The sequence below is a fragment of the Pristiophorus japonicus genome, chromosome 17 (genome assembly GCF_044704955.1).
Source record: "Pristiophorus japonicus isolate sPriJap1 chromosome 17, sPriJap1.hap1, whole genome shotgun sequence".
NCBI lineage: Eukaryota > Metazoa > Chordata > Chondrichthyes > Pristiophoridae > Pristiophorus > Pristiophorus japonicus.
In genome coordinates this window covers 22,733,121-22,749,717 of record NC_091993.1, presented here as the reverse complement: position 1 = coordinate 22,749,717, position 16,597 = coordinate 22,733,121, and positions in this window count along the sequence as shown.

Genomic DNA, 16,597 nt, shown 5'->3' with positions numbered 1-16,597 from the left:
CTCGCACTGTGTCCTTGTGTTACCCTCGCACTGTGTCCATGTGTTACCCTCGCACTGTGTCTGTGTGTTACCCTCGCACTGTGTCCTTATGTTACCCTCGCACTGTGTCCGTGTGTTACTCTGGGACTGTGTCCATGCATTACCCTCGCACTGTGTCCATGTGTTACCCTCGCACCTTGTTAGTGTATTACCCTTGCACTGTGTCTGTGTGTTACCGTCGCACTGTGCCCTTGTGTTACCCTCGCTTTGTCTGTGTGTTACCCTCGCACTGTATCCTTGTGTTACCCTCGCACTGTGTCCGTGTGTTACCCTCGCACTGTGTCCTTGTGTTACCCTCGCACTGTGTCCTTGTGTTACCCTCGCACTATGTCCGTGTGTTACCCTCGCACTGTGTCCGTGTGTTATGCTCGCACTCTGTCTGTGTGTTACCCTCATACTAAGTCCCCGTGTTACCCTCGCACTGTGTCCATGTGTCAACCTCGCACTGTGTCTGTGTGTTACCCTCGCACTCAATCCTGTGTTACCCTCGTACCATGTCCGTGCGTTACCCTCACAGTGTGTCCATGTGCTATCCTCACACTGTGTCTGTGTGTTACCCTCGTACTGCACCTGTGTGTTACCCTCGCACTGTGTCCTTGTGTTACCCTCGCACTGTGTACATGTGTCAACCTCGCACTGTGTCTGTGTGTTACCCTCGCACTCAATCCTGTGTTACCCTCGCACTGTGTCCGTGTGATACCCTCGCACTGTGTCCGTGTGTCAGCCTCGCGCTGTGTCTGTGTGTTACGCTCCCACTAAGTCCCCGTGTTACCCTCGCATTGTGTCCGTGTGTCACCCTCGCACTGTGTCTGTGTTTTACCGTCGCACTAAGTCCCTGTGTGACCCTCGCACTGTGTCCGTGTGTTACCCTCGCACAGTGTCTGGTGTTACCCTGGGACTGTGTCCATGTGTTACGCTCGCACTCTGCCTGTGTGTTACCCTCGCACTGTGTCCGTGTGTTACCCTTGCACTGTATCCGTATGTTATCCTGGGACTGTGTCTGTGTGTTACCCTCGCACTATGTCCGTTTGTTATGCTCGCACTCTGTCCGTGTGTCACCCTCGCACTGTGTCTGTGTGTTACCCTCGCACTGTCTCCTTGTGTTACCCTCGCACTGTGTCCGTGTGTTATGCTCGCACTCTGTCCATGTGTCAACCTCGCACTGTGTCTGTGTGTTACCCTCGCACTCAATCCTGTGTTACCCTCGTACCGTGTCCATGTGTTACCCTCGCACTGTGTCCGTGCGTTACCCTCATAATGCGTCTGTGTGTTACCCTCGCACTGTGTCCTTGTGTTACCCTCACGCTGTGTCCGTGTGTCACCCTCGCACTGTGTCTGTGTGTTACCCTCGCACTAAGTCCCCGTGTTACCCTCGCACTGTGTCCACGTGTCAACCTCGCACTGTGTCTGTGTGTTACACTCGCACTCAATCTTGTGTTACCCTCGCACTGTGTCCGTGTGATACCATCGCACTGTGTCCATGTGTCACCCTCGCACTATGTCTGTGTGTTACCCTCGCACTAAGTCCCCGTGTTACCCTCGCACTGTGTCCGTGTGTCACCCTTGCACTGTGTCTGTGTGTTACCCTCGCACGAAGTCCCCGTGTTACCCTCGCATTGTATCTGTGTGTCACCCTCGCACGGTGTCTGTGTTTTACCGTCGCACTAAGTCCCTGTGTTACCCTCGCACTGTGTCCGTATGTTTCCCTCGCACAGTGTCTGGTATTACCCTGGGACTGTGTCCATGTGTTAACTTTGCACTGTGTCTGTGTGTTACCCTGGGACTTTGTCCGTGTTTTACGCTCGCACTCTGTCCGTGTGTTACCCTCGCACTATGTCCGTGAGTTATCCTGGGACTGTGTCCGTGTGTTACCCTCGCACTGTATCCGTGTGTTACCCTCACACTGTGTCTGTGTGTTACCCTGGCATTGATATAAATTTCTACTACAACGATCAATTTATAGAACACACTTGGGTCTGTGTCTTTGTGTTATTCTCAAATTGTGTCTGTGTCTTATCCTCGCATTGTGTCCGTGTGTTACACTGGGACTGTGTCTGTGTGTTACCCTCACACTGTGTCCGTGTGTTACCCTCGCACTGTGTCCGTGTTTTACCCTGGGACTGTATCCGTGTGTTACCCTCACACTGTGTCCGTGTGTCACCCTTGCACTGTGTCTTTGTGTTACCCTGGCATGGATATAAATTTCTACTACAACGATCAATTTATAGAACACACTTGGGTCTGTGTCTTTGTGTTATTCTCAAATTGTGTCTGTGTCTTGTCCTCGCATTGTGTCCATGTGTTACTCTGGGACTGTGTCTGTGTGTTACCCTCACACTGTGTCCGTGTGTTACCCTCGCACTGTGTCCGTGTTTTACCCTGGGACTGTATCCGTGTGTTACCCTCACACTGTGTCCGTGTGTCACCCTTGCACTGTGTCTTTGTGTTACCCTCGCACTCAATGCCTGTGTTACCCTCGCACTGTGTCCGTGTGTTATCCTCACACTGTGACTGTGTGTTACCCTCGTACTGTGTCCGTGTGTTACCCTCACACTGTGTCCGTGTGTTACCCTCGCACTGTGTCCGTGCGTTACCCTCGCACTGTGTCCGTGCGTTACCCTCGCACTGTGTCCGTGTGTTAACCTCGGACTGTGTCCATGTGTTACCCTCGCACTGTGTCCGTGTGTTACCCTCGCACCGTGTTAGTGTGTTACCCTCGCACTGTGTCCGTGTGTAACCCTCGCACTGTGCCCTTGTTTTACCCTCGCACTGTGTCTGTGTGTTACCCTGAGACTATGTCCATGTGTTACCCTCGCACTGTGTCCGTGTGTTACCCTGGGCATTTTTCCTTGTGTTACCCTCGCACTGTGTCCGTGTGTTACCCTCGCACTTTGTCCGTGTGTTTCCCTCGCACTGTGTCCGAGTGTTACCCTCGCATTGTGCCCTTGTGTTTCCCTTGCACTGTGTCCGTGTGTTACCCTCGCACTGTGTCCATGTGATATCCTGGGTCTTTTTCCGTGTGTTACCCTCACACTGTGTCCGTGTGTTACCCTGGGATTGTGTCCGTGTGTTACGCTCACATTGTGTCCTTGTGTTACCCTCGCACTATGTCCGTGTGTTACCCTCGCACTGTCTCCTTCTGTTACCCTCGCACTGTGTCCGTGTGTTATGCTCGCACTCTGTCCGTGTGTTACACTCGCACTCTGTCCGTGTGTCACCCTCGCACTGTGTCTGTGTGTTACCCTCGCACTAAGTCCGTGTGTTACCCTCGCACTGTCTCCTTGTGTTACCCTCGCTCTGTGTCCGTGTGTTATGCTCGCACTCTGTCCGTGTGTTACACTCGCACTGTGTCCATGTGTCAACCTCGCACTGTGTCTGTGTGTTACCCTCACACTCAATCCTGTGTTACCCTCGCACTGTGTCCATGTGATGTGGGTCTTTTTCCGTGTGTTACGCTCACACTGTGTCCTTGTGTTACCCTCGCACTATGTCCGTGTGTTACCCTCGCACTGTCTCCTTGTGTTACCCTCGCACTGTGTCCGTGTGTTATGCTCGCACTCTGTCCGTGTGTTACACTCGCACTCTGTCCGTGTGTCACCCTCGCACTGTGTCTGTGTGTTACCCTCGCACTAAGTCCGTGTGTTACCCTCGCACTGTCTCCTTGTGTTACCCTCGCACTGTGTCCGTGTGTTATGCTCGCACTCTGTCCGTGTGTTACACTCGCACTGTGTCCATGTGTCAACCTCGCACTGTGTCTGTGTGTTACCCTCGCACTCAATCCTGTGTTACCCTCGTACCGTGTCCATGTGTTACCCTCGCACTGTGTGCGTGCGTTACCCTCACACTGTGTCCATGTGCTATCCTCACACTGTGTCTGTGTGTTACCCTCGTATTGCGTCTGTGTGTTACCCTTGCACTGTGTCCTTGTGTTACCCTCACGCTGTGTCCGTGTGTCACCCTCGCACTGTGTCTGTGTGTTACCCTCGCACTAAGTCCCCGTGTTACCCTCGCACTGTGTCCATGTGTCAACCTCGCACTGTGTCTGTGTGTTACCCTCGCACTCAATCCTGTGTTACCCTCGCACTGTGTCCGTGTGATACCCTCGCACTGTGTCCGTGTGTCAGCCTCGCACTGTGTCTGTGTGTTACCCTCGCACTAAGTCCTCGTGTTACCCTCGCATTGTGTCCGTGTGTCACCCTCGCACTGTGTCTGTGTTTTACCGTCGCACTAAGTCCCTGTGTTACCCTTGCACTGTGTCCGTGTGTTACCCTCGCACAGTGTCTGGTGTTACCCTGGGACTGTGTCCACGTGTTACCTTTGCACTGTGTCTGTGTTACCCTGGGACTTTGTCCGTGTGTTACCCTCACACTGTGTCCGTGTGTCACCCTTGCACTGTGTCTTTGTGTTACCCTCGCACTCAATGCCTGTGTTACCCTCGCACTGTGTCCGTGTGTTATCCTCACACTGTGACTGTGTGTTACCCTCGTACTGTGTCCGTGTGTTACCCTCACACTGTGTCCGTGTGTTACCCTCGCACTGTGTCCGTGCGTTACCCTCGCACTGTGTCCGTGCGTTACCCTCGCACTGTGTCCGTGTGTTAACCTCGGACTGTGTCCATGTGTTACCCTCGCACTGTGTCCGTGTGTTACCCTCGCACCGTGTTAGTGTGTTACCCTCGCACTGTGTCCGTGTGTAACCCTCGCACTGTGCCCTTGTTTTACCCTCGCACTGTGTCTGTGTGTTACCCTGAGACTATGTCCATGTGTTACCCTCGCACTGTGTCCGTGTGTTACCCTGGGCATTTTTCCTTGTGTTACCCTCGCACTGTGTCCGTGTGTTACCCTCGCACTTTGTCCGTGTGTTTCCCTCGCACTGTGTCCGAGTGTTACCCTCGCATTGTGCCCTTGTGTTTCCCTTGCACTGTGTCCGTGTGTTACCCTCGCACTGTGTCCATGTGATATCCTGGGTCTTTTTCCGTGTGTTACCCTCACACTGTGTCCGTGTGTTACCCTGGGATTGTGTCCGTGTGTTACGCTCACATTGTGTCCTTGTGTTACCCTCGCACTATGTCCGTGTGTTACCCTCGCACTGTCTCCTTCTGTTACCCTCGCACTGTGTCCGTGTGTTATGCTCGCACTCTGTCCGTGTGTTACACTCGCACTCTGTCCGTGTGTCACCCTCGCACTGTGTCTGTGTGTTACCCTCGCACTAAGTCCGTGTGTTACCCTCGCACTGTCTCCTTGTGTTACCCTCGCTCTGTGTCCGTGTGTTACACTCGCACTGTGTCCATGTGTCAACCTCGCACTGTGTCTGTGTGTTACCCTCACACTCAATCCTGTGTTACCCTCGCACTGTGTCCATGTGATACCCTGGGTCTTTTTCCGTGTGTTACGCTCACACTGTGTCCTTGTGTTACCCTCGCACTATGTCCGTGTGTTACCCTCGCACTGTCTCCTTGTGTTACCCTCGCACTGTGTCCGTGTGTTATGCTCGCACTCTGTCCGTGTGTTACACTCGCACTCTGTCCGTGTGTCACCCTCGCACTGTGTCTGTGTGTTACCCTCGCACTAAGTCCGTGTGTTACCCTCGCACTGTCTCCTTGTGTTACCCTCGCACTGTGTCCGTGTGTTATGCTCGCACTCTGTCCGTGTGTTACACTCGCACTGTGTCCATGTGTCAACCTCGCACTGTGTCTGTGTGTTACCCTCGCACTCAATCCTGTGTTACCCTCGTACCGTGTCCATGTGTTACCCTCGCACTGTGTCCGTGCGTTACCCTCACACTGTGTCCATGTACTATCCTCACACTGTGTCTGTGTGTTACCCTCGTAATGCGTCTGTCTGTTACCCTCGCACTGTGTCCTTGTGTTACCCTCACGCTGTGTCCGTGTGTCACCCTCGCTCTGTGTCTGTGTGTTACCCTCGCACTAAGTCCCCGTGTTACCCTCGCACTGTGTCCATGTGTCAACCTCGCACTGTGTCTGTGTGTTACCCTCGCACTCAATCCTGTGTTACCGTCGCACTGTGTCCGTGTGATACCCTCGCACTGTGTCCGTGTGTCAGCCTCGCACTGTGTCTGTGTGTTACCCTCGCACGAAGTCCTCGTGTTACCCTCGCATTGTGTCCGTGTGTCACCCTCGCACTGTGTCTGTGTTTTACCGTCGCACTAAGTCCCTGTGTTACCCTCGCACTGTGTCCGTGTGTTACCCTCGCACAGTGTCTGGTGTTACCCTGGGACTGTGTCCACGTGTTACCTTTGCACTGTGTCTGTGTTACCCTGGGACTTTGTCCGTGTGTTACCCTCACACTGTGTCCGTGTGTCACCCTTGCACTGTGTCTTTGTGTTACCCTCGCACTCAATGCCTGTGTTACCCTCGCACTGTGTCCGTGTGTTATCCTCACACTGTGACTGTGTGTTATCCTTGTACTGTGTCCGTGTGTTACCCTCACACTGTGTCCGTGTGTTACCCTCGAACTGTGTCCGTGTGTTACCCTCGTACTGTGTCCGTGTGTCACCCTCGCACTGTGTCTGTGTTTTACCGTGGCACTAAATCCCTGTGTTACCCTCGCACTTTGTCCGTGTGTTACCCTCGCACAGTGTCTGGTGTTACCCTGGGACTGTGTCCACGTGTTACCTTTGCACTGTGTCCGTGTTTTACCCTGGGACTGTATCCGTGTGTTACCCTCACACTGTGTCCGTGTGTCACCCTTGCACTGTGTCTTTGTGTTACCCTCGCACTCAATGCCTGTGTTACCCTCGCACTGTGTCCGTGTGTTATCCTCACACTGTGACTGTGTGTTACCCTCGTACTGTGTCCGTGTGTTACCCTCACACTGTGTCCGTGCGTTACCCTCGCACTGTGTCCGTGCGTTACCCTCGCACTGTGTCCGTGCGTTACCCTCGCACTGTGTCTGTGTGTTAACCTCGGACTGTGTCCATGTGTTACCCTCGCACTGTGTCCGTGTGTTACCCTCGCACCGTGTTTGTGTGTTACCCTCGCACTGTGTCCGTGTGTTACCCTCGCACTGTGCCCTTGTTTTACCCTCGCACTGTGTCTGTGTGTTACCCTGAGACTATGTCCATGTGTTACCCTCGCACTGTGTCCGTGTGTTACCCTGGGCATTTTTCCTTGTGTTACCCTCGCACTGTGTCCGTGTGTTACCCTCGCACTTTGTCCGTGTGTTTCCCTCGCACTGTGTCCGAGTGTTACCCTCGCATTGTGCCCTTGTGTTTCCCTTGCACTGTGTCCGTGTGTTACCCTCGCACTGTGTCCGTGTGATACCCTGGGTCTTTTTCCGTGTGTTACCCTCACACTGTGTCTGTGTGTTACCCTGGGATTGTGTCCGTGTGTTACGCTCACACTGTGTCCATGTGTTACCCTCGCACTGTGTCCGTGTGTTACCCTCACACTGTGTCCGTGTGTTTCCCTCGCACTGTGTCCGAGTGTTACCCTCGCATTGTGCCCTTGTGTTTCCCTCGCATTGTGTCCGTGTGTTACCCTCGCACTGTGTCCATGTGATATCCTGGGTCTTTTTCCGTGTGTTACCCTCACACTGTGTCCGTGTGTTACCCTGGGATTGTGTCCGTGTGTTACGCTCACACTGTGTCCTTGTATTACCCTCGCACTATGTCTGTGTGTTACCCTCGCACTGTCTCCTTCTGTTACCCTCGCACTGTGTCCGTGTGTTATGCTCGCACTCTGTCCGTGTGTTACACTCGCACTCTGTCCGTGTGTCACCCTCGCACTGTGTCTGTGTGTTACCCTCGCACTAAGTCCGTGTGTTACCCTCGCACTGTCTCCTTGTGTTACCCTCGCTCTGTGTCCGTGTGTTATGCTCGCACTCTGTCCGTGTGTTACACTCGCACTGTGTCCATGTGTCAACCTCGCACTGTGTCTGTGTGTTACCCTCACACTCAATCCTGTGTTACCCTCGCACTGTGTCCATGTGATGTGGGTCTTTTTCCGTGTGTTACGCTCACACTGTGTCCTTGTGTTACCCTCGCACTATGTCCGTGTGTTACCCTCGCACTGTCTCCTTGTGTTACCCTCGCACTGTGTCCGTGTGTTATGCTCGCACTCTGTCCGTGTGTTACACTCGCACTCTGTCCGTGTGTCACCCTCGCACTGTGTCTGTGTGTTACCCTCGCACTAAGTCCGTGTGTTACCCTCGCACTGTCTCCTTGTGTTACCCTCGCACTGTGTCCGTGTGTTATGCTCGCACTCTGTCCGTGTGTTACACTCGCACTGTGTCCATGTGTCAACCTCGCACTGTGTCTGTGTGTTACCCTCGCACTCAATCCTGTGTTACCCTCGTACCGTGTCCATGTGTTACCCTCGCACTGTGTGCGTGCGTTACCCTCACACTGTGTCCATGTGCTATCCTCACACTGTGTCTGTGTGTTACCCTCGTATTGCGTCTGTGTGTTACCCTTGCACTGTGTCCTTGTGTTACCCTCACGCTGTGTCCGTGTGTCACCCTCGCACTGTGTCTGTGTGTTACCCTCGCACTAAGTCCCCGTGTTACCCTCGCACTGTGTCCATGTGTCAACCTCGCACTGTGTCTGTGTGTTACCCTCGCACTCAATCCTGTGTTACCCTCGCACTGTGTCCGTGTGATACCCTCGCACTGTGTCCGTGTGTCAGCCTCGCACTGTGTCTGTGTGTTACCCTCGCACTAAGTCCTCGTGTTACCCTCGCATTGTGTCCGTGTGTCACCCTCGCACTGTGTCTGTGTTTTACCGTCGCACTAAGTCCCTGTGTTACCCTTGCACTGTGTCCGTGTGTTACCCTCGCACAGTGTCTGGTGTTACCCTGGGACTGTGTCCACGTGTTACCTTTGCACTGTGTCTGTGTTACCCTGGGACTTTGTCCGTGTGTTACCCTCACACTGTGTCCGTGTGTCACCCTTGCACTGTGTCTTTGTGTTACCCTCGCACTCAATGCCTGTGTTACCCTCGCACTGTGTCCGTGTGTTATCCTCACACTGTGACTGTGTGTTATCCTTGTACTGTGTCCGTGTGTTACCCTCACACTGTGTCCGTGTGTTACCCTCGAACTGTGTCCGTGTGTTACCCTCGTACTGTGTCCGTGTGTCACCCTCGCACTGTGTCTGTGTTTTACCGTCGCACTAAATCCCTGTGTTACCCTCGCACTTTGTCCGTGTGTTACCCTCGCACAGTGTCTGGTGTTACCCTGGGACTGTGTCCACGTGTTACCTTTGCACTGTGTCCGTGTTTTACCCTGGGACTGTATCCGTGTGTTACCCTCACACTGTGTCCGTGTGTCACCCTTGCACTGTGTCTTTGTGTTACCCTCGCACTCAATGCCTGTGTTACCCTCGCACTGTGTCCGTGTGTTATCCTCACACTGTGACTGTGTGTTACCCTCGTACTGTGTCCGTGTGTTACCCTCACACTGTGTCCGTGTGTTACCCTCGCACTGTGTCCGTGCGTTACCCTCGCACTGTGTCCGTGCGTTACCCTCGCACTGTGTCCGTGTGTTAACCTCGGACTGTGTCCATGTGTTACCCTCGCACTGTATCCGTGTGTTACCCTCGCACCATGTTAGTGTGTTACCCTCGCACTGTGTCCGTGTGTTACCCTCGCACTGTGCCCTTGTGTTACCCTCGCACTGTGTCCATGTGATATCCTGGGTCTTTTTCCGTGTGTTACCCTCACACTGTGTCCGTGTGTTACCCTGGGATTGTGTCCGTGTGTTACGCTCACACTGTGTCCTTGTATTACCCTCGCACTATGTCTGTGTGTTACCCTCGCACTGTCTCCTTCTGTTACCCTCGCACTGTGTCCGTGTGTTATGCTCGCACTCTGTCCGTGTGTTACACTCGCACTCTGTCCGTGTGTCACCCTCGCACTGTGTCTGTGTGTTACCCTCGCACTAAGTCCGTGTGTTACCCTCGCACTGTCTCCTTGTGTTACCCTCGCTCTGTGTCCGTGTGTTATGCTCGCACTCTGTCCGTGTGTTACACTCGCACTGTGTCCATGTGTCAACCTCGCACTGTGTCTGTGTGTTACCCTCACACTCAATCCTGTGTTACCCTCGCACTGTGTCCATGTGATGTGGGTCTTTTTCCGTGTGTTACGCTCACACTGTGTCCTTGTGTTACCCTCGCACTATGTCCGTGTGTTACCCTCGCACTGTCTCCTTGTGTTACCCTCGCACTGTGTCCGTGTGTTATGCTCGCACTCTGTCCGTGTGTTACACTCGCACTCTGTCCGTGTGTCACCCTCGCACTGTGTCTGTGTGTTACCCTCGCACTAAGTCCGTGTGTTACCCTCGCACTGTCTCCTTGTGTTACCCTCGCACTGTGTCCGTGTGTTATGCTCGCACTCTGTCCGTGTGTTACACTCGCACTGTGTCCATGTGTCAACCTCGCACTGTGTCTGTGTGTTACCCTCGCACTCAATCCTGTGTTACCCTCGTACCGTGTCCATGTGTTACCCTCGCACTGTGTGCGTGCGTTACCCTCACACTGTGTCCATGTGCTATCCTCACACTGTGTCTGTGTGTTACCCTCGTATTGCGTCTGTGTGTTACCCTTGCACTGTGTCCTTGTGTTACCCTCACGCTGTGTCCGTGTGTCACCCTCGCACTGTGTCTGTGTGTTACCCTCGCACTAAGTCCCCGTGTTACCCTCGCACTGTGTCCATGTGTCAACCTCGCACTGTGTCTGTGTGTTACCCTCGCACTCAATCCTGTGTTACCCTCGCACTGTGTCCGTGTGATACCCTCGCACTGTGTCCGTGTGTCAGCCTCGCACTGTGTCTGTGTGTTACCCTCGCACTAAGTCCTCGTGTTACCCTCGCATTGTGTCCGTGTGTCACCCTCGCACTGTGTCTGTGTTTTACCGTCGCACTAAGTCCCTGTGTTACCCTTGCACTGTGTCCGTGTGTTACCCTCGCACAGTGTCTGGTGTTACCCTGGGACTGTGTCCACGTGTTACCTTTGCACTGTGTCTGTGTTACCCTGGGACTTTGTCCGTGTGTTACCCTCACACTGTGTCCGTGTGTCACCCTTGCACTGTGTCTTTGTGTTACCCTCGCACTCAATGCCTGTGTTACCCTCGCACTGTGTCCGTGTGTTATCCTCACACTGTGACTGTGTGTTATCCTTGTACTGTGTCCGTGTGTTACCCTCACACTGTGTCCGTGTGTTACCCTCGAACTGTGTCCGTGTGTTACCCTCGTACTGTGTCCGTGTGTCACCCTCGCACTGTGTCTGTGTTTTACCGTCGCACTAAATCCCTGTGTTACCCTCGCACTTTGTCCGTGTGTTACCCTCGCACAGTGTCTGGTGTTACCCTGGGACTGTGTCCACGTGTTACCTTTGCACTGTGTCCGTGTTTTACCCTGGGACTGTATCCGTGTGTTACCCTCACACTGTGTCCGTGTGTCACCCTTGCACTGTGTCTTTGTGTTACCCTCGCACTCAATGCCTGTGTTACCCTCGCACTGTGTCCGTGTGTTATCCTCACACTGTGACTGTGTGTTACCCTCGTACTGTGTCCGTGTGTTACCCTCACACTGTGTCCGTGTGTTACCCTCGCACTGTGTCCGTGCGTTACCCTCGCACTGTGTCCGTGCGTTACCCTCGCACTGTGTCCGTGTGTTAACCTCGGACTGTGTCCATGTGTTACCCTCGCACTGTATCCGTGTGTTACCCTCGCACCATGTTAGTGTGTTACCCTCGCACTGTGTCCGTGTGTTACCCTCGCACTGTGCCCTTGTGTTACCCTCGCACTGTGTCTGTGTGTTACCCTGAGATTATGTCCATGTGTTACCCTCGCACTGTGTCCGTGTGTTACCCTGGGCATTTTTCCTTGTGTTACCCTCGCACTGTGTCCATGTGTTACCCTCGCACTGTGTCCGTGTGTTACCCTCGCACTGTGTCCGAGTGATACCCTGGGTCTTTTTCCGTGTATTACCCTCACACTGTGTCCGTGTGTTACCCTCACACTGTGTCTGTGTGTTACCCTGGGATTGTGTCCGTGTGTTACGCTCACACTGTGTCCATGTGTTACCCTGTGATTGTGTCTGTGTTTTACCCAGGGACTGTGTCTGTGTGTTACCCAGGGAATGTGTCTGTGTGTTACCCTGGCACTGTGTCCGTGGGTTACCCTCGCACTGTGTCTGTGTGTTACCCTCGCACTGTACCCATGTGTTTCCCTCACACAGTGTCCGAGTGTTACCCTCGCACTGTGTCTGTGTGTTACCCTCGCACTCAATCCCTATGTTACCCTCGCACTGTGTCCGTGTGTTACCCTCGCACTGTGTCCGTGTGTCACCCTCGCATTGTCTGTGTTTTACCGTCGCACTAAATCCCTGTGTTACCCTCGCACTGTGTCCGTGTGTTACCCTCGCACAGTGTCTGGTGTTACCCTGGGACTGTGTCCACGTGTTACCTTTGCACTGTGTCTGTGTTACCCTGGGACTTTGTCCGTGTGTTACCCTCACACTGTGTTCGTGTGTCACCCTTGCACTGTGTCTTTGTGTTACCCTCGCACTCAATGCCTGTGTTACCCTCACACTGTGTCCGTGTGTTATCCTCACACTGTGACTGTGTGTTATCCTTGTACTGTGTCCGTGTGTTACCCTCACACTGTGTCCGTGTGTTACCCTCGAACTGTGTCCGTGTGTTACCCTCGCACTGTGTCCGTGTGTCACCCTCGCACTGTGTCTGTGTTTTACCGTCGCACTAAATCCCTGTGTTACCCTCGCACTTTGTCCGTGTGTTACCCTCGCACAGTGTCTGGTGTTACCCTGGGACTGTGTCCACGTGTTACCTTTGCACTGTGTCCGTGTTTTACCCTGGGACTGTATCCGTGTGTTACCCTCGCACTGTGTCTGTGTGTCACCCTTGCACTGTGTCTTTGTGTTACCCTCGCACTCAATGCCTGTGTTACCCTCGCACTGTGTCCGTGTGTTATCCTCACACTGTGACTGTGTGTTACCCTCGTACTGTGTCCGTGTGTTACCCTCACACTGTGTCCGTGTGTTACCCTCACACTGTGTCCGTGTGTTACCCTCGCACTGTGTCCGTGCGTTACCCTCGCACTGTGTCCGTGCGTTACCCTCGCACTGTGTCCGTGTGTTAACCTCGGACTGTGTCCATGTGTTACCCTCGCACTGTATCCGTGTGTTACCCTCGCACCGTGTTAGTGTGTTACCCTCGCACTGTGTCCGTGTGTTACCCTCGTACTGTGCCCTTGTGTTATCCTCGCACTGTGTCTGTGTGTTACCCTGAGATTATGTCCATGTGTTACCCTCGCACTGTGTCTGTGTGTTACCCTGGGCATTTTTCCTTGTGTTACCCTCGCACTGTGTCCGTGTGTTACCCTCGCACTGTGTCCGTGTGTTACCCTCCCACTGTGTCCGAGTGATACCCTGGGTCTTTTTCCGTGTATTACCCTCACACTGTGTCCGTGTGTTACCCTGGGATTGTGTCCGTGTGTTACGCTCACACTGTGTCCATGTGTTACCCTCGCAATGTGTCCATGTGTTACCCTGTGATTGTGTCTGTGTTTTACCCAGGGACTGTGTCTGTGTGTTACCCTGGCACTGTGTCCGTGGGTTACCCTCGCACTGTGTCTGTGTGTTACGCTCGCACTGAGTCACCGTGTTACCCTCGCACTGTGTCCATGTGTTACCCTGGGACTGTGTCCATGTGTTACCCTCGCACTGTGTCCATGTGTTACCCTCGCACCGTGTTAGTGTGTTACCCTCGCACTGTGTCCGTGTGTTACCCTCGCACTGTGCCCTTGTGTTACCCTTGCACTGTGTCTGTGTGTTACCCTGAGACTATGTCGATGTGTTACCCTCGCACTGTGTCCGTGTGTTACCCTGGGCATTTTTACATATGTGTTACCCTCGCACTGTGTCCGTGTGATACCCTGAGACTATGTCCATGTGTTACCCTCGCACTGTGTCCGTGTGTTACCCTGGGCATTTTTCCGTGTGTTACGCTCACACTGTGTCCATGTGTTACCCTCGCACTGTGTCCATGTGTTACCCTGTGATTGTGTCTGTGTTTTACCCAGGAACTGTGTCTGTGTGTTACCCAGGGAATGTGTCTGTGTGTTACCCTGGCACTGTGTCCGTGGGTTACCCTCGCACTGTGTCTGCGTGTTACCCTCGCACTGTACCCGTGTGTTTCCCTCGCACAGTGTCCGAGTGTTACCCTCGCACTGTGTCTGTGTGTTACCCTCGCACTCAATCCCTATGTTACCCTCGCACTGTGTCCGTGTGTTACCCTCGCACTGTGTCCGTGTGTCACCCTCGCACTGTGTCTGTGTTTTACCGTCGCACTAAATCCCTGTGTTACCCTCGCACTGTGTCCGTGTGTTACCCTCGCACAGTGTCTGGTGTTACCCTGGGACTGTGTCCATGAGTTAGCTTTGCACTGTGTCTGTGTTACCCTGGGACTTTGTCCGTGTTTTACGCTCGCACTCTGTCCGTGTGTTACCCTCGCACTGTGTCCGTGTGTTACCCTTGCACTATCCGTATGTTATCCTGGGACTGTATCCGTGTGTTACCCTCGCACTGTGTCTGTGTGTTACCCTGGCATTGATATAAATTTCTACCACAACGATCAATTTATAGAACACACTTGGGTCTGTGTCTGTGTGTTACCCTCGGGCTGTGCCCGTGTGTTAAACTCGGACTGTGTCCGTGTGTTACCCTCGCACTGTGTCCTTGTGTTACCCTCGCACTGTGTCCGTATGTTACCCTCGCACCGTGTTAGTGTGTTACCCTCGCACTCTGTCCGTGTGTTACCCTCGCACTGTGCCCTTGTGTTACCCTTGCACTGTGTCTGTGTGTTAGCCTGAGACTATGTCTGTGTGTTACCCTCGCACTGTGTCCGTGTGTTACCCTGGGCATTTTTCCTTGTGTTACCCTCGCACTGTGTCCGTGTGTTACCCTCGCACTGTGTCCGTGTGTTTCCCTCGCACTGTGTCCGACTGTTACCCTCGCACTGTGCCCTTGTGTTTCCCTTGCACTTTGTCCGTGTGTTACCCTCGCACTGTGTCCGTGTGATACCCTGGGCCTTTTTCCGTGTGTTACCCTCACACTGTGTCCGTGTGTTACCCTGGGACTGTGTCCATGTGTTACCCTGTGATTGTGTCTGTGTTTTACCCAGGGAATGTGTCTGTGTGTTACCCTGGCACTGTGTCCGTGGGTTACCCTCGCACTGTGTCTGAGTGTTACCCTCGTACTGTGTCTGTGTGTTACCCTCGCACTGAGTCCCCGTGTTACCCTCGCACTGTGTCCATGTGTCAACCTCGCACTGTGTCTGTGTGTTACCCTCGCACTCAATCCCTATGTTACCCTCGCACTGTGTCCCTGTGTTACCCTCGCACTGTGTCCGTGTGTCACCCTCGCACTGTGTCTGTGTGTTACCCTTGCACTAATCCCCGTGTTACCCTCGCATTGTGTCCGTGTGTCACTCTCGCACTGTGTCTGTGTTTTACCGTCGCACTGTGTCCCTGTTTTACCCTCGCACTGTGTCCGTATGTTACCCTCGCACAGTGTATGGTGTTACCCTGGGACTGTGTCCATGTGTTACCTTTGCACTGTGTCTGTGTATTACCCTGGGACTTTGTCCGTGTTTTACACTCGCACTCTGTCCGTGTGTTACCCTCGCACTGTGTCCGTGTGTTACCTTTGCGCTGTATCCGTGTGTTATCCTGGGTCTGTATCCGTGTGTTACCCTTGCACTGTGTCCGTGTGTTACCCTGGGTCTGTGTCTGTGTGTTACCCTGGTGCTGTGCCCGTGTGTTACCGTCGCACTGTTTCTGTGTTTTACCCTCGCACTGAGTCCATGTGTTACCATTGCCCTGTGTCCGTGAGTTACCCTGGGACTGTGCCATGTGTTACCCTCACACTGTGTCCGTGTATTACCCTGGCACTGTGTCCGAGTGTTACTCTCACACTGTGTCCGTGTGTTACCCTCGAACTGTGTCCGTGTGTTACCCTCGCACTGTGTCTGTGTTTTACCCTCGCACTGTGTCCGTGTTTTACCCTCGCACTGTGTCCGTGTGTTACCCTGGGTTTGTGTCCATGTGTTACCCTGGGACTGTGTCCGTGTGTTACCCTGGGACTGTGTCAATGTGTTACCCTCGCACAGTGTCCGTGTATTACCCTCGCACTGTGTCTGTGTGTTTCCCTCGCACTGTGTCTGTGTGTTACCCTGGGACTGTGTCCATGTGTTACCCTGGCACTGTGTCCGTGTGTTATCCTTGCACTGTGTCTGTATTTTACCCTCGCACTGTGTCCATGTGTTACCCTGGCACTGTGTCTGTGTGTTTCCCTCGCACTGTGTCTGTGTGTTACCCTGGCATTGATACAAATTTCTACCATTACGATCAATTTATAGAACACACTTGAGACTATCCTATTCATGAACCAACATCATAACAGTTTCAGAATCATCACTGATCATTTATGTTACATCTCACTTCCCTGTATCCTATCCTCTGTTGTTTCGGTTCGAGCTCGGACCAGCACCTGGTTGTGTGGAACATATTCTCAACCACTGGTGGGA